The following is a 16,693-nucleotide window of genomic DNA, read 5'->3' on the forward strand; positions in this document are numbered from 1 at the left end:
TCAGGCACCAACTTCCCCTTCTTGGTCCCTCCCAAGTTCCAGAGGAAATGATTGCTTTTCCTCCGCAGTTCCTTCCTGTGTGGCCCTAGTCACTACCCATTCGGTCATTGTTGTGGGAATTAGCTTAGTCCCCTTCTTACAGACGCTTCCTCTCTCTTCTGGAAGATGAAGTGCTCGGCGAGGCTGGTCAGAGCTTTTAGCCGGTGGGGCTTTAGTGCCATCAGGGTGGTTGATCCCCTGCCTGCCCCCCCGACCTTCAGGGCTCTCCTCTGGCTGACCTGGGATCCGGGTCAGCCACAGACCAGTGGTACCCACGGTGACTGGACCATTACACCTCAGTCTCCTCACACTCATGTCCTCCAGAGTGCTCCCTCAGCCTTCTCTCCTCACATGCATGTTCTCCAGAATATCTCTGTCTCTTTGTTTCATGGGCCTTTCGCACAGACCCACCTCTCTTTTTTTCTATAGAGATATTCTGCCTCCCTGCCCTAGTCCAAGTCCATTCCTTTAAAAGAGAAAAGCTGGGCACAGAGAAACGTGTATGGTCTGCTGTCCGTAATGGAAGGAAGACAGATTTCCATTTGCATGTATGTACATCAACACCTTCACGACACACACGAGCGACTAATAACCGTGGTTACCTGTTTCGGAGCGGGGATAGAATGGGTCGATGGGACAGGAGTAGGAGGGGCACATTTCCTGGATACACCTGTGCTTTTTGATTTCTGAACCCAGTGATACGTTTGCTATTCAAAATTTTCAAAAGCATAGATAATCTGGGAGTCCTGATTGGCGAGCTGTGGAAAGAGGATGACGCACCTGGTCAAGTCGGCACTCTGCCTCCTGCTGCCATGTGGGCCCAGTTCCTCAGGTGTGAACAGGCTGGTCACAGACCACTTACCTCACAGTGAGGATGCCAGGAGACTCTCCCCTGGAGCTGGCATGGGCCCAGCGCATAGAGGGTCTGCAGCACACAGGGCCACCTCCCTCCTCCCTGACTCTCATCTCTCCAAGCTCAGAAGTAACTTGAGATTTTGCTGCCTTTTGTTCGAATCTCAGTTTACTTAGAGCTGGTGCTCAGCAGGCATACCTGGGCCTCAAGTGTTGGTTTTCTGTGGTAAATCACCTAAAACTTAACACCGTGGGTTTTTTTTTTTTAATTAATTTTTTATTTTTGTTTTTTTCACGATTTTTTTTGTTTTTGTGTTTTCTCCTCTGTTGAACTCCCATATTTGAGGAAATGGAAACACTCTGAATGTCTGGGTTTGCCGGGAACAACTATGTCCTTTCCTTTTCCAGACCTGTGGGACTTTACGTATCATTTCTTTCCTAGTCATCCTCATATGCTCAGCACAGGGGGGCATGATTAGAACGGGTCTGACACCCTCTGAAAACACAAGCCCATGACTGGGTTTGCAGACAACCAAGGTCAGAGCAGGCCCTGAAAAAAAAATTCAGGGCACTGGGAGAAACCAGTCCAGGTACCTATAATTGAGGAAGTGACCTGATTGGAAAGGTGACTTGCTTATGTTGGGCAGTTAATTAAGAAGCATACATTTAGCACCTACTGTGTGCCCCAGGCCCTGTGCCATGGGGATGACAATATGGTTAAGGCCCAGCCTCTCCTCCCAAAACGTTCACAGTATTCTTGAAAAAACAAGATACACATGTTAAAAAAAAATTAAGTAACAGGAGATTTTGGTAACAGTTCAGCTCATTCATAGAAGGCAAGTCACAAAGTAGTTCATGACTAATTTCCATGTGACTGGTGGAAACAGAAGTGGACGTGGGGAGTGTTTTCTAGAGGCTGGAGAGGGCCTGGAAGGCTTCCTGGAGGAGGTGGAGGCGGAGGTGGCTACATTTGATCTGTATCTTGAAGAGTAGGTGAAGTGCAGATGGATAAGTGGGAGGAAGATGAGAGCACCTCTAGTGGTGTTCAGGCCAGGAGAAGTGGGAAATGGCCTGGTTTGAAGGTGGGTCTCAGAGGGAGATGAGGCTGGGCAGAGGAGTTTAGGACAGATGCAGACTGCCTTCAATGTGATAGATTGTGTGTGTGTGTGTGTGTGTGTGTGTGCACGTGTGCATGTGTGTGTGTATGTGTGTGTGAACGTTCAGAACAGGGATGGGAGGATGAGGACCCAGGGTCTTATAGGGAACTCTTGTAAATCCTAGGAAGGCTTTGACCTCTAGACATTTTAATCTAGGCCTGTCCTCCAGAAATGTTCTCAGGAGCAGAGAGGAGGCCCAGAAGCATGCTAGCCATACCCCCACCATTGTTCTGTTTGGACACTTGCTTCTTAGGCATTTTAAATGTGTATTCATTCATTCATTCATTCAGCAGGTACTTATGAGTTCTTCCTCTGTGCCAGAAACTGTTCTAGATGCTGCAGTTACAGCAGGAAAAAAACAGGGTAAAATCCCTTGCCATGTGGAATTTCTATTCTAGGAGGGAGAGAGAGACAATAAAGACGTAAGTTAATGTGTGAGGCCAGGTGATGAGAGGTGGCTGCAGAACACTAGAGCAGGGAGGAAGCTAGAGTGTGCTGGGTGCAGGTGGAAGGAAGCGGTGGCGGGGAGGGCTGTAAGTTTAAATAGGGTGGTCAGGAAAGGCCTCACTGACTCGCCCTGTGCTGGGACTTATAAACCAGCAAGTGAGAAGTCTGGGGCCCAAGGGAAAGATGCCAGGCCAGACAGATCCTGTGGGGATCTTGAGTCCTTCATTGATCCTCTTCAACCCATTGGGGTCTTCAGCTCTAGGCAGCAGGGACCCTTAGAGTGTTCTTGAGCAGAGGAGTGCCACATATGGGAAGATGTCCCTAGTGGCTTTGTAGAGGATGGGATATAGGGGACTGAGGCAGAGAAGCTGAGATACCAGGAGGAGAGGACCAGGGCCTAACAAAGCCCCTTAGTTTGACATTTCCTACCTGGGAGCAGTGGGGCAGAGCTAGGGAGCAAGAGCAGTGGGACAGGGGTGAGGGTGAGAGTGGAACTGGCAGAAGGGGGTGATGGCAGGGCTTAGGTGGGGAGGGGGGCGACAAGCAATCCCCGAAGTTCTTAGAATGTGGGGCTTAAACATTCTTGCTGCGACTTTTCTTTCATTATTTTAGTATCCTTTCATTATTCTGGGTTTGAATCCTGGCTGAGTGACCTTGGGCAAGTTATTTAACCTCTCTGTGCCTCAAGCTCCATATCTGTAAAATAAGGGCAAAATAGTACTTACCTTATAGGCACATTTTAAAGAGGGTGAAATAGGTTATTGAATGTAGAATTCTTAGAACAGTACCGGGCATATAGTAAGTTTGTATATTATAGTATATCAGCTTGTTTGACAGTCTTGTTTCTCTCTCCCTATATGTGTATGTATGAGTAAAATTAATGTGTTGGCCATATTCTTTCTGTTATCTTAAAGCTACATCAAATGAAGAAAATGATGCTTTTAAGGATTAAATGAAGTAAAGCATGTAATGGATTTAGCTTAGCGGCAGATGAATACTAATTAAAAGGACTACTATTACCACCAAATATTATTGTGAAGAAAATAATTTTCCAGTGGAAACCCTTTGTAAAGTCATGTGATTCAACCATAACGTGTTAAGTTTATGGTGTGCCAGGTGCTGCACTAGACATATTATCTCATTTCACCTTTGTAATGCCTGCCTGAGATAAACACTATTAACCACATCTTACTGATGAAGAAGCTGAGGCTCAGAGAGGCTAAGATTTGCCTGAGGTCACACAGCAGAGTAAGTGGCAGAGCCGGAATTTGCGAATTTTTTTCCCTCTGATATTGACTACCTTTTATAATAAGAAATTACTTTATAAGTGATCTGTTATATAAATGTACATTGACATATAGGTTCTTATATCAGCCTCCCTTGGTATTTGGTGCCCACATGGAGCTTTGGGGAGTGCAGAGGTGTGGCCAACTTCCAGGACAGACCAGGGGCAGTGTCAGAGTGGAAACCCTGGCCCAGCAGTCAGAGCTGCCCAGGAGCAGGAGAGGCCATGAGTGAGTCAGCGCCCTCCCTCAGTGACTCATCCCTGCAGGCCTTATCAGAGCCTTTCAGCTGCCTAGAGAGTCTGAGATCTGTCTTGGCTGACCACGCCCCAGAGCCTGATGGATTCAAATTCCAGTTCCACCATTTACCAGCTCTGTGAGGCCAAGAGAGGAGTGAATTTCTCTGTGCCTCAGTTTTGTCATCTGTGAACCCATTCACAGGCTTTTTATGAGAATTAAATGAGATGGGCCATGCAAATACTTAGAACTGCCATACATAGCAAGCACTCACAAAGACTTAATATTATGCTAATAATTATTATGTTATAATATTATTACAAAAGTCTCCCTGACCTCTGAGGCCAGAATAAAATGTCCTATCCTCTCCACACTCTCCTTCCAGTAACACATTTTTATTTTGCCTTATGGTGCAAATGTGGGTGTAGCTTTCCCCTCACCAGACAGTGAGTGCTTGAGACTGGGCAATAGGTCTCGATCAATGTTCTTGCAATCCCTGGAGACTTGTGCCTTGTCCTAGAAGGTTTGCCGACTAGGAGGGGTTCCCAGTTTCCCATTTCCCTTGCAGCCGAATATTCTGACCTGAAGCCCCCCACCTCCCAAGACTGTGGGAAATGTCTGCCGTTTCTAAGGGCGCTTTACAGTTTGCCAAGCACGTTCACATTCACATTTCACTCAGTCTTCACAGTCATCCTGTGTGGTCATTGGTTATTATCTCCATTTAATAGGTAAGGAGATTGAGGCTTGGCAGAGTTAAGTAATATGCCCATGACTCGTGGGTGGAAGGTAATGACCCAGGCGCCCATGCCCGTGCCAGGCAGCCTCCGTCTGGAGGCTCAGGTTGACCATCCCTGCAAAGCCCTTCATCATTTCCCCTTTGCTCTTCTCCTGAGGAGGGTGGGGAGGAGACCATGTGACCACCAGACTTTTCTGCAGTTCTACTTTTATCCTCTCCCTCCTCCAGGTCCTGTTACTTCCAAAAAAGCACATGATGGTGGGCTTGAGCTGAGCCAATGATCAGAGTTGCTTAAATCATCTCAACCCCATTCTCCCTTCTCCGTGGGTCCAAGGCCTAGGTTGGGCTTGGTGGGGAGCTGAGGCAGTGGGAGGGCATTGTAGCTTTTGGCATTTTGGAGCAGACGTGCCGGGGGCGGGGGTGTGGGGTCTGGTGGGTGAGGGGGGAACCTGCACTCAGAGGTGGAGGAGGCCGGCATCCCCAGCTTCACCCAGGGGGAGGAGCAGGCACTAGGTTCAGGGCTCAGAACCACATCCAGGGTGCAGGGGGCTGCTGGGGGCCAAAGCAGAGACTGCTGGGGTGGGGGCACTTCCTCTTCAGGAGACAAACAGGCAAAATGGGACTAGACCCAGGGCTCCAGGATGGACTGTAATCCAGACTTATCAAACTCTAGGGTTGTTCCTTAAGCGGAAGAATTTTCCACTTGGTTCAGGTTATTGAAAAAGTACCTGCAATGTCCCGGGAATATGAAGTCCAGTGAGACAGGGACTCTGCCGTGAGGAGCTTATGCACCACAGCCTCCTTTTGACCTGTGCGCTCTTCTCCCTCCTGGGAACCTTGAATGCCAGGGGGGCAGTGGTGATACTTCAGTGCGTATGGCAGTGTTCAGATTCCCAGCGTCCTGGAGCCCGGGCTAGAATCTGGGTCTGGCAGGTCGGCGCAGCAGCACAGGCTGGGAGTTGGCAAAAATGTCTGCTCCTGCAGTTGGGTTCTAAGCCTGCCGTGGGGAGGGAGGGGTTATTGGGCCTTTATAATCATGGTTTTTGATTCCCTCTGTGATTATCGTGTGACCAAAGGAGCAGTCAGAGGAGCCTCTCTGGAGTGTGGGTGAGAAAGAGCCCGGGTAGAACGGCCACCAAGGTAACAGCTCAGGTGCCCATAACCCTTTCTCTCTTCCTCCAGCCTGGCCAATCTCTGCTGCCTCTCTCTGCCTGCCTACCTAGGTCATCCCTGCCTTCAGCTCTTTGCTTTGTTTCTCCCAGTCTCTAGTGCTTTCCATTCCTCCTTGGCCTGTCTCCATCCTCACCCTCCAAGGCTGAGATTCAGCCCTGCCTACTTCAGGAAGGTTTCCTAAACCCTCTCAGCCAAAACTCCCCCTCTTTTCTCCATATGCCTCCTGGGTGGAGAGCCAGCAGCCCCCAGTTCAGCATTTACATGTTACATAATGTGTTTTGAGCACCTGTCAGACAGCAGGCAGCAGAGCAGAGACTAGGACTTTGAAGTCTGATGGGCCCGGGTGTGTGTTCTAGTGCTGGTTCTTATGAGCTGTGTGACTTTGGGTAGGTGCATTGATTTCTCTTGAGTCTCAGTTTCCTCATCTGAACTGGAGGATATGGTGCCTGTTTCACAGGGAAGTTGTAAGGATCTGGTGAAATAATCCACACAAAGCACTTAGCACACAGTTCCTGGCTCATAGTAAATGGCTAACATGTGGCAGCCTTTGTTACTCTTTGACATGTATTATCTTATTTAATCCACACTCTAGTTTTATAAGGTAGACATCATCCCCCCAAGGTCTTAGTACGCACAAACAGTGAGGCTGGCATTCAAGCCCAAGTGCTGGCTGGCCCTGAGGCACTGCTTCTCCTTCTGCTGCCTCTGCTTCCCAAGTTCAGACACCTAGTCCCTATGCTTTTTGGTATTCTTCACAGTTTTAGCCACGAAACTCAGCAAATGTTTATTGAATGGTTTTTCCTGGCTGATTTGATGGGAACCAGGAGGAGCAGGAAATGGGACCCCCTTGAGCATTCCATCCCCTTTCAGATGTCTAGCTGATCAGCTTGCCCACGGGTCCCTGCCAGTATACTGCACACCATTCCAGCGCCAGGCAATGCCGAGCAGCATGGTGCATCATTGCGCCCAGCCAGGGAGGAGGGAAACCAAATCGTACCCTGAGGGCAAACCAGCCAGTTCCTTTTAATGTATTTATTTTTAAATCGCAGAGAATAAAGCTATGAAAAGAATAAGAAAAGTAAGGGAAATACTTGCCTGGGTAATCCCCCACGACTGCCCCAGTCGCTGCCTGAACCCAGCTGCCAGAAAGCAAACAAAAACCCTTAGCTGGCAGGGAGGCTCTGGGGAGCGTGTGGCATTGTAAAGTGTGTGTCCTGTGAGGGTCAGCGGGTGAGGCTCCTCTGGAATGGCTTACTGAACTGTCCCACACCCACGGGTGCAGCCGGGGCCCTGACGAGGCTGCTCTTCTTAACATTACTGTAGTCAGGATGCTTTTCACATCATCTCAGATCATGGTTTCCAGTTTTTCTCCAGAAAACATTGGAAGCTGCCGCTTCCTTCTCCAGCTGAGTCTCCTCTGGTACCAGCCGATGTCTGTGTCTGCACAGTCCTCACCCCCACTGGTTTATGTCTGTGCAGACCTTGGCATTGAGCTCCCAGGGCCTGTGGAAGAAGACAGCTGTGTGTGCTGGTTGGCGTGCTCAACCCACAGCTGGAGGCGAGGAGGAGGGGGAGGCGGCCGGTGCGGTTTTTTAAAATTTATTTATTTTATTTTATTTTTGGCTGCGTTGGGTCATTGTTGCTACGCGCGGGCTTTCTCTAGTTGCAGCGAGTGGGGGCTACTCTTCGTTGCTGTGCGCTGGCTTCTCATTGCAGTGGCTTCTCTTGTTGCAGAGCACTGGCTCTAGGTGCGCGGACTTCAGTAGCTGTGGCTCGCGGGCCTAGCTGCTCCGCGGCACGTGGGATCTTCCCAGACCAGGTCTCGAACCCGTGTCCCCTGCATCGGCAGGTGGGTTCTTAACCACTGCGCCACCAGGGAAGCCCGGCCAGTGTGTTTTGATTCTTTGTTTTTGCTACCAGGCCAGGGTTTGGGTTTTTGCTTTGGTTTTTCTAAATCTCTTTAAAACACCTCTGAAGGTGGAGCTTCTTTCCCCGGAGGGAACTAAGAGGGTGCCGTTAGAAGGCCTGGAGGAACAGGAAGAGATTCTCTCTGGGTGCTGGCCCAGGAGGTGGCAAGAACATGATACAAAGTAAAGATAATATTGTTCAGCCCATGCTGTGTGTCAGCACTGTAGTTGTACCTGCTGAGTCAGAATCTCTTGAGAAAAGTGACTGAGAAGAAAACAAAAACACCCCCCGCCCCCCCCCCCCAAAATAAAGAAACTCTCCATGGGATTCTGACAGGCATATCCTGTGTAAAACCCACGGATACATGCCGTCTTGTTAACATCACGCCGGAGCTCTTGGAGACTGAAATAACTCATGTTCAGAGAAGGAAACATCAAGATGCTGCCTGTCCTGTCAGTCCCTGGGAGGCTGTCTCTGGGTGGGGTGGGGGCCGGTTGTGGATGAGGGGCTGCGGCACATCCCACCTCCCTTGAGTGGGTCTGAACACAGGTGTGAGTGGCAGCAGTTGTGCCTGGGCCTAGAGGAGGCCTCAGGCTCAGGGATCAGAGTGTGCTGGGGAGGCGGCATGACAGGTGCACCAGGCAGCAGGCACTAGCAGCGTGACCTCAGCCAGTTAGCTGCTGAGCTCTCTGAGCCTCAGTCTCCTCACCTGGAAAGTGGGTTGGATAAGCATCCAGCTCCTAGGGCTGTGCTGAAGGTTAGATGACATCGTACCAGTGAAAGGGTCATTTAAGGGCTCAGACAAGCTAATTCCTCTTCCCTCACCCGCCCTCTAAATAGAGTTGTTTCAAGGAGCTTCCCAGATGTTTTCCTGTATCACCGTGAAGCAGTGGAAATTAACTGTTTCCTTCTTTCTCTCCTTGCCTTTTCCTATTGCTCATGGCCAGGAGGGCCCATATCTGAGGCTGGGTTCCCAGCCCAGGCCCGCAGGACTGGGCTATGTACTTTTTTTCGTTCCAGTATCTTCCTCTCCCAGGAAGGGCATTGGTTCAAGGGCTATGGGCGGCTCCTCTCACCTCAGTTTGTGGAGACGCCTTGCTGCCCGTGTTTGCTTTTCCCTGGCTTCCTGGGTCTCACTGAGAGTGTGCAGCGGGCTTTTCTTCCTGGGCGGGATTTAGTGATGATAAAGCAGCCAATTGTTGACTGCTGCTGTTAGTGGGGACTGTTTGGGTTTCAAGTGATAGGAACCCAACTTGAATGAGCTTAAGCAAAAATGGGATACCTTGGAAGGTTCTAGGGGAGGTACAGAGACTCAAAGGAGGCACTGCAGAATCCAGCCCCAGAAAGAGAACACCCAGAAAGGTGACCTCCAGCATCCCTGGACCAGCATCCCCTACCTAGTCCATGGATACAGGCAGCTCCCAGCTGACCCCACACAGCCCTGTACCTGACCCAGGAGGATCAGGCCTTCCCCAGGAGTTTTCCGATTGGAACTTGGCCCAGCTTGGAGCACATGCACACCCTTTGTACCTAAGAATGTGGCCGAGGAGGAAGGATACTCTGATGAACCTATCTTGAGTCCCATGCCTGCCTTTTAGGCTGGTGAGTGAGGGATGGGGTGGAATCTGATATTGGAACAAAGGGAGAAGGATGCTAGTAATGTTAATAATTAAGCAGAAGGTGAATATTTTTAATTTTAAAAAATGGAATTTTATTTATTTTTTGGCTGCATTGGGTCTTTCTTGCTGCACGCGGGCTTTCTCTGGTTGCGGTGAGCAGGGGCTACTCTTTGTTGCAGTGCGCGGGCTTCTCATTGCTGTGGCTTCTCTTGTTGCGGAGCGTGGGCTCTAGGCACGCGGGCTTCAGTAGTTGTGGCTCGCGGGCTCTAGAGCGCAGGCTCAGTAGTTGTGGTGCACGGGCTTAGTTGCTCCGTGGCATGTGGGATCTTCCCGGACCAGGCTCGAACCCATGTCCCCTGCATTGGCAGGTGGATTCTTAACCACTGTGCCACCAGGGAAGTCCTCTGGAGATGAATTTTTATTGAGTGCTTACTTTGAAGTAAAAATTATTCTAAGCTCTTTACTTACAGGCCTTATTTAATCTTTACAATCAATCCTATTTTATACACCAGGAAGCTGTGGCACAGACAGTTTAAGCAATTTGCCTAAGGTCACATAGCTAGCTAGTAGGAGAGCAGGGATTGAACCCAAGCAGATTACTCCCAGTGTGCACCTAACCGCCCACTCTGATGCAGACGATACAGCAGATGCCATCTCCCAGCACTTACTCTAAACACCGGGCTGTCCTTTACAGCATCATCTCATTTCATCTTCAGAACAGCCCTGTGGACTAACATTATCCCCATTTTTAGATAAGAAACAGGCTCACAGAGGTTATGTGACTTGCCTGGGGCCACCTGACTAATTTAAAGTGACAGAGCCGAGACAGGAACCCAGGTTTGCCTGATTCTCGGGCCTGAGCTGGTGACCACTTTGCTGGGTGGCCTTTGTATTCAGACATTCCTCTTGCTCTCTCAGGTGCTCCCCTGGCAATTGGGATGAAGAGCGGTCCTGGCTCAGCATCTGAGCCTTCATCCTCTGTGCCGAGGGCTGGGCGTGGAGAGCTCTGCTTGGCGCACACTGCTGAGGGGCTGGCTTTGTGGTTCTGAGCTGGTTTTGGTGTGTCTCACACTAACTCATGCCTAACGGTTCTTGAACAAGCCCTCAGTGCATCTAAGCTCTGGATTTCTTCATTCCACCATTCAGCAAATACTGATGGAGTGCCTAGCGGGTGCCAGACCCTGTTCCAAGTGCTTGGGGTTCCTCAGTGAGTCTCTGACTCTATGGAAGTAGGAAGGTCCCCAGAGTTCCTCTCACATCCCTCGGGATCCATGAGGTCACTCAAGCTCACAGGAAACCTTTCCTGCACCACCTAAGTCAGGCCCACAGGGACCTGGAGACCTCATACGTCTTTGCTTGGGATTGGCATGATGGCAAATCTGAAAGCAAAGATTGTTTCCTCTTTCCGATTGACCACAAAGGGCAACGTGTCAGGGAGCAAGCGTGGGCATGGGCTCTGGCCAGCTCCGCCGTTGAGTCCCAGGCTGCTGTGGTCAGTATGGATTGAGGCTGGGCCGTGCCTCAGTTCTGCCCTCTGTGACGTGGCTGTACTACCTGCCTCACTGGGTTGCTGGGAGGATTATCTCAGATAGCACATGCTAACCACCTGTCGTGATGCCTGCATGCGGGTTAATCCCTCCCCCTCCTTTTAACAATAGGCTAGTTTCGTAGGTGTCTCTAAAAGTCAGGGCCTGTGGATGGGGGCAGTTAGAAGGGGTCCTTGGTGAGGATATCACCAATTAGTTCAAGCTCCTCGTTTTGCAGTTGAGGAAACTGAGGCCCCTCGAGGGGAAGTAAGGTGCTTGGCCTTAGGACCTTCTGGTTTAGTGGAGTTAAAGGGAGCTTGAAGCATGTTTGGCTGTTGGTCAGATGGAGGGTACAAGTTGGCCCTTGGAGTGGCTGGATCGCAACGTGTGCCCAGGCCTATGTGGGCATCTGACTGGTGGTTAGCCCTTGTAGACTGGTCCCGAAATGCCCACCTCCATCCAACTATGCGACAGCCCAGGCAGAACCTCAGAGAGCCCCCATTCCCTGCTGTTGGTCTCAGTAACATCCCAGGGTTGGTAGGGGCTTCCGTTCCTGACATCTCGAGAGCAGGGGCGGCCCCTGGTTCTCATACCTGGCTAGACCGATAGCGGAATTCTGCACCAGGATGTCCAGCTCCCCCACCCACTGCACCCAGAAGCGTCCCTTGAAAAGCAGGGGGGCAGATGGGTGGAGACCTCCTGAGTCTCTGACTTCTGGCTCAAGGCAGCAGCACAGAGCCTGTAGCTCAGGCTGATAGAATGTGGCCGAGGCAGGCCAGCCTGTTGGTCAGCTGCCACGGGCTGGAGAGGTGTGGCTTGATAATGATGATGGGGATGGGGATGAGGATGACTGCAGCTTCCGCTCAGGTGGCTGCCGTGGGGCGTGCGGGCCCATCGCAGCAGTGCTGGGACACCTCTCACCTCAACGTGGTGGGAGAGACCGTGAGCACTGGGTCAGCCAGGCCCGGGCTTGAGTCCTGCCACTCCCTGGGGCCTTGACAAGTGCCTTCTGCCCTCTAAGCCCCTATTCCTGTCTGTGAGGAGCCACTGAGACAAAGCATGTCTGGTCGCTAACAGTGCTCGTTCCGTGCATGGCCAGTGCTCAGTAAATAGTTGCTTTTCTCCCATTAATAGTCTGAGGATTCTGAACAGTGAGTCCCAACTCTTAGGCTCTAAATGCAGCCTTCTGTGTACTAGAGAGAATATGTACGTATTTCTGTGGGCAAGTAGCCCTACCACCTTGCCGAGCAAAGTGAGCGTATGTCCACGGAGTATGGTGATTGCCTCTTGGCGATCTCAAATCTTACATGTCTTTTTCTTTTCTTTTTTGTCTTACATGTCTTAAGTTTTGTCCTTTGGAGGCCACCTTTTAGAAAATTGGGATTGTGAAAGTAAATCCTTAGAATTTTTGTAACTCCAGGCTCCATTTTCCAAACAGGTGTAGAAGCATTTTCTGCAGAAGAAGTGGGCTGTAACCAAATCACTAAGGTGGTCATTGGAAGCCAAAATCATAATTTGTTTAGGAAACTCAGCCATGATCAGATAGTCCACGCTTATGACTTCCTAGTTTATTCAGCATTTTGGACCTTTCCACCTTGGAAATATGACAAATTTTACATTGGTGACTTGTTACCAAGTTTTTACACCAGCTTGATTTTACTTCCCTCATGTCCTAAGCTTAGAAATTCTGGCATTTTTTATTTTTACTGAAGCAACTAATGAAGCGTTCTTTTCCAGATCCATCTTACTTTCTCTGCAAGCCTTTGTGTAGAGGTGTAATAAGCCTTAGGGTACCCAGCCAGTGACAGACAAAGGAATGTGTTTAACCGTCTCATAATTCCTTTCTTCACATGAAAAACTTGGAGCACGAAGAGACATTCTCTGTCCGTTTCCTCTTGTTGGGTAAAGTGTTACTACGGGACAAAGTGCACACACAGCATGTGGAACCTCTTGGTGGGGAGAAGAGAGGAGGCAGTAATGTAAGATAATCTACTTGACATTCCTTGTTGGGCTCTTGTTTTTAAAGGAATATGGCAACCTGTGCATGGCTTGTCCTGGGAGGAGCTGACTTCAGTCATCGTGATGCCTAAGAATCAAGTAAGTAAGTCACAGTGGTGGATCTCTTTTCTGCCATTGAGTCGCTCCTGCGGGGCTGGCTTCAGGCTTTGGAAAGAATAGGGGTGCTTGCACTCTTCCTTCAAGCCCAAGTGAATGTGACCCCTATGAAGAAACAATGGCTGGTGAAAGCCCTCTGTCTTTGCCTACCACCTCCAAGGCCGCACAGCCCTCCCACGCTGTCAGAGAAGGGAGTGTGGCAGGGATTGAGACTGAGATGTGTTTGGGGACATGAAAGACCTGTGTGACTCAGTGGGCTTTGAGTGGATGGAATCTCTGTCCCTCTTCCCCTAAGTAAGACCAGCAGCTCAGCTGTCCTGACTCCACTCCCAGCTCTGATGCTGTTTCCGTCTCCTGCGGGCCCAGGTCTGTGCCAAGACAGGAATCTGGCTGGGTAGCTTCTGCAGGGAGTGACTTCCAAGCATGGTAGACCATTTGTCCAAGAGTTGCAAATATGATCACAGCATCTTCCTCTGCTTGGGTTCCATTGTCAAGAGAGCAAACCTGTTCGTATCGTTCCGTAAATTCAGCAGGTGCATGGAGGCGTAGGGTCTGGAAGACTCCGTGTAAGTGAAAAATCAATGACTTGTTTGGCATCATCACTTTCATGAACTATGTAAGAGCCTTCCCACTGCTCTCCTGGCCCTACTCTGTCCCCTTGCTCTGTCCTCTTCAATGCTGCCAGAGACCTTCCTCAAAGACACGTCTGCCTGTCACTCTCCCACTGGCCTTCAAGGGCCCCTCCAGTGACTTTCCAGACCATTTGTCCAAGAGTTGAAAATTTCCTCTCCTTTCCTCCCAGCTCCACTGGGGAGCTCCAGTCCCACAACTCCCGGAACAGATCTCCACATCCAGGACACGTGTTCCCTCTGAGAAGCTTCCCTCACTCTCCCAGCAAAGTTGGGACCTCCTCCTCTCCACTCCCCTAGCGCTTTGTTCAGATCTCAGGTGTGTCACTGGCTGAGTCGAGTTTTGTCCACTCGTCCATCTCCCCCACCAGCTGTGGAAGCCTGGAAGGCAAGGACCCGTCTTCCAACCTTCCTGTCTGAGCCGGGCAGCGCCAGGCTCCTCCCATGGCAGGGGAGCAACAATGTTTGTTGGCTCAAGGAGTTCAGGCCCTGAGGTTTCTTCAGGGCTTTATGGCTCACGAAGTCCTGTCTTCTGTCTCGTGGGGGCCTCGTACCTGGGGAGGGGTAGTCAAGTCATCCCCATTTGTTTTATAGACATGGAGGCTGAGGTCTGAGCTCTCAGACTATAGGCTGTTAAGGTCCAAGACCCACATCTCCTGTGAACCAGGCTAGTCTGGTTTCTATAACCAAATTTTAAAATTAGAACCCAAGAGGTTATTTAGAGCAAACCCCTCATTACCTGATAGGGAAACTGAGGCCTGGCCTGAGGATTATTTTCTCAAGGTTGCATGACCCACTGCTGTCCAGTGGAGATTTAGAAGGCAGGTCCTAGATTTCCAGTCTAACTTTCTTTCCACGCCCCTTCTCTCCTCCTCCACCTCCCTTGTGTATACAGCCATCAGAGAGCATTTGGGGACCATCTGCCTGCATTTACAGGAGGGTGAAGAACTTACAGAATGCCCTGAGTCAGAGGGAAGGTAGACATGAATAAAACTGACCCTGCCTCAGGAGCTTCCCTGGAGGTGTGAGACCAGGGGTGGCTGGTGTCTGGGGGCTGCAGAGCCCAGTGGAGGGGGGGAAGGAGGGGAGGGTGAGGCTGGGGCAGGGTACAGGCCCCAGAGGAAGGGCAGCCGGCAGGCATGGCTGGGGATTCAGAGGCTGGCCTCGTGGGCACTGAGGATCCACGGTGGAGGGGGCTGGGGAGGATGAGGAGTCCATGTTGAGATCCTGAGCAGCAGCATGAGAAGGGGTTGGCAGGGCCTAGGGGAAAGCTGCTTTAGTGGTTCTGGTTCTTAGTGTCTGGCCAAAGAGGTCCTGATCAGCCAGCCTGCTGTGGCCTGAGAATCCCTCCCGTTTCCTGGAGAAACACAGAAAGTGGAGTGCGTGCATAGAGGAGGGTTGAACGATAGACAGTTCCATCATTGTCTGAAATGTGTATGGGGAGGGAAGTGTGTGCATTTCTGGCCGGCTCTCCTCTATTGTGCTCAAATGAATTTTGTTTTATTTCTGATTGACCACCCTTCCAGTTGGTCTTTTCCCCCATCTCAGTCTTAGGGCTCTCCTGAAACACTCATTCCGTCCAGACGTGATACAGGCCCAGGTTGGTCCTGCTCTTTCCAGTTTCACCCTGCCCCTTCTTGCAACTTCCTGGACACACAGACTGGGAGCCTGGTACCGACTGCAGGCTCCGTCTCCACTGGCAGGTTGAAACATACACTTTGCCCAAATTACAGAGAATGTGATGTTTGCCAAATAGGTACCTTGACCTTGAGTTGTTTTCCAAAACACGACCAGGCTATAAACTTCTGCAGGGAAAGTGTGCAGTAGCACATCATTATTGTTTACACCTTTGGCTTACATTACACTCTACATTTCATCAAGATCAGTTCATTAGTCTTCACTAATTCACCTCAGTCTGGGCTAGGTGTCTATTCTTTATGCAACCAGGATGCTTTCTACTCTGAAAACACTTGTTTACCTGTTTCTCTCTTTTGGTGTGTATGTCTGTCACCTGCAACATATGTGGTCTGTAACTGTTTGCTGGATGATTGAATGAACTTATCCAATTAGGAAGTTTATACATCCCACACTGAAGTAAACCTTACATGTTCTAGTATGAAGGCAGGAAAAGACAGAAGAAAGTGGAGATGGTGGAAGAAAAGTGTTACAATTTAAAATTAATGAGAGAAACACTACTAAGGGAAAAACATTTGTTTACATAAAAATTGAAAAACAAAGGGAAAAACGGGACAACCAATTAGAAAAAAAAATACAGCAAATATGACAGATAAATGGCTAATGTCATTACTATAAAATAGCTCATGGAACTTAAGAAAAGTCATCTCATAGAAAATTGGTAAAATAAATGAATTAAAACTTCTTCATGGAAAAAAATAAAATAAAAAAGATCAGTTCATCTTCACAATAAGTAAATGTTCATTTACTCCCATTTCACAGATGAAGAATTTGACTTAGGCTGTGACCTGCCCAGGGTTAATGTAGCTGTCTATGGGCTGAGTTGGGCCACAGCCCAGGCCTCCTGTTTATAAATTCCCTCATCCTTATACCCTACTAAGCTTCACCCATATGCAAATTTCTGAGGGGCCAAGGACATAAGAGGAACTCAATAAATATTTGTTGAATGAGTGAACTTTGGCTATTTTTTTCCTTTTTTTGGGGGGCGGGGTGTGGGGTCACTCTTACCCATAAATGGATCCTCTTTGGCAGCAAAGGGAACACTACCCTGTGAAGTATTTGAATTTCTTTCCACGATAAGGAACTAGTGAGGTCTCTTCTCACCCAACCTCACCTCCGGGAACTGGGTCACGCACACTGAATAATTAATTCCTTGAGTCTTTAACTCCTCCTGATGCTGAGATGATCTGACCAACATTGGTCTTGAAAGGTCCCTGGCAGAGACAGAGCCTGTTGTTTGTCATCATACACCTTCAGATGACCCATCTAATTGCTCA

The 16,693-nt window shown here is 49.6% G+C and overlaps 1 protein-coding gene across 6 annotated transcripts in view; it reads left to right on the forward strand.

Moving 5' to 3' along the window:
* LOC118899967 (F-actin-monooxygenase MICAL2) overlaps positions 1–16,693 on the forward strand; it is a 223,234-nt gene that overhangs the window by 14,255 nt on the left and 192,286 nt on the right. For all 6 annotated transcript variants that reach the window (XM_036862051.1, XM_036862052.1, XM_036862054.1 and 3 more), the window contains one exon: positions 13,004–13,074. The gene's annotated coding sequence lies outside the window, so the exon portion shown is untranslated. The remainder of the gene's footprint in view (positions 1–13,003; positions 13,075–16,693) is intronic.

The sequence above is a fragment of the Balaenoptera musculus genome, chromosome 8, assembly GCF_009873245.2.
Source record: "Balaenoptera musculus isolate JJ_BM4_2016_0621 chromosome 8, mBalMus1.pri.v3, whole genome shotgun sequence".
Taxonomy (NCBI): domain Eukaryota; kingdom Metazoa; phylum Chordata; class Mammalia; order Artiodactyla; family Balaenopteridae; genus Balaenoptera; species Balaenoptera musculus.